This window comes from Cucurbita moschata, unplaced genomic scaffold (assembly GCF_002738365.1).
Source record: "Cucurbita moschata cultivar Rifu unplaced genomic scaffold, Cmos_1.0 Cmo_Scf00035, whole genome shotgun sequence".
Taxonomy (NCBI): Eukaryota; Viridiplantae; Streptophyta; class Magnoliopsida; order Cucurbitales; family Cucurbitaceae; genus Cucurbita; species Cucurbita moschata.
The window spans coordinates 1,937,034-1,937,996 of record NW_019268551.1 but is presented as its reverse complement, the minus strand read 5'-3'; the positions used below and the strand labels follow the sequence as shown (position 1 = coordinate 1,937,996).

Here is a 963-nt window from a genome sequence, read left to right as displayed (position 1 = left end):
GGGGGGGGGGGGGGGGGGGAATAAACACATAAAATAAACTTTCCTTTAGTTTAAATTTGTAGCAATTAATTAATTCCATTCTAGCATGGGCTATGGATTATGAGATTATAATTATTTCCCATAAGAATTTTAAATCATAATTAAGATGTCATTATTGATAGTTAGAATGACTAATATATCTATTTTTTTATAATATTTTTTTTTCTCTGTACACTGCACATAATATGTTAGAAAAAAAAAACATATTAGAAAAAATAAATAAAACTAATTATATATTCAAAATAATAGTCATGCTTTCATCTGTTTTTTTAAAAAATAAAAATAAAAAAATATTAAATTAAACCGTTAAAATACTAAAAAATTCTAAAAACAAGTTTCTCTTTTTTTTTTCTCCGTACAAAATAAATTTTTGTAAACAGATATGCTAATTTTTTATTTTTTATAATTAAGAAATTAGGTGGCAAATTTCTCTCCTTTGTTTTTAATTCTTACACGTAGTTAACCAAATACTTGATTAGTATTGTTTTATTTTATTATTTATAAATAAATAAAAACGTAATATAGTATTTCACAAAATAGCATATTAATGGTGAAAAAAAAACATTAAAAAAAACTATTTATATATTCAAAATACAAGAACGTAATCCTGCTTTCTATCTTTTTTAAAAAAATAAAAAATAAAAAATATTTTAAATTATACTCGTTAAAATAGTAAAAAAATTTAACCCTATCAAATAAGACAAGAAAAAAAAACGAAGATTAACACTAATAAACCTTATATTTATACTATGCAAATATTTTAAACAAGAAAAAAACCCTTTGAAACCCTTTAGAAGTTTATGAATTAATTGGTCACTCAATTTCGGGATCCCAAGAAATAAAATATAAAATACAATTAGAAAAAAAAAAAAAAAAAAAAAAAAAAAAAAAAAAAAAAAAAAAAAAAAAAAAAAAAAAAAAAAA

The 963-nt window shown here is 19.5% G+C and overlaps 1 protein-coding gene across 1 annotated transcript in view; it reads right to left on the bottom strand.

The window, feature by feature from the left end:
- The window catches only part of LOC111431103, a 3,017-nt gene that overhangs the window by 1,707 nt on the left and 347 nt on the right, over positions 1–963 (bottom strand). The gene's annotated exons all lie outside the window — the stretch shown is intronic.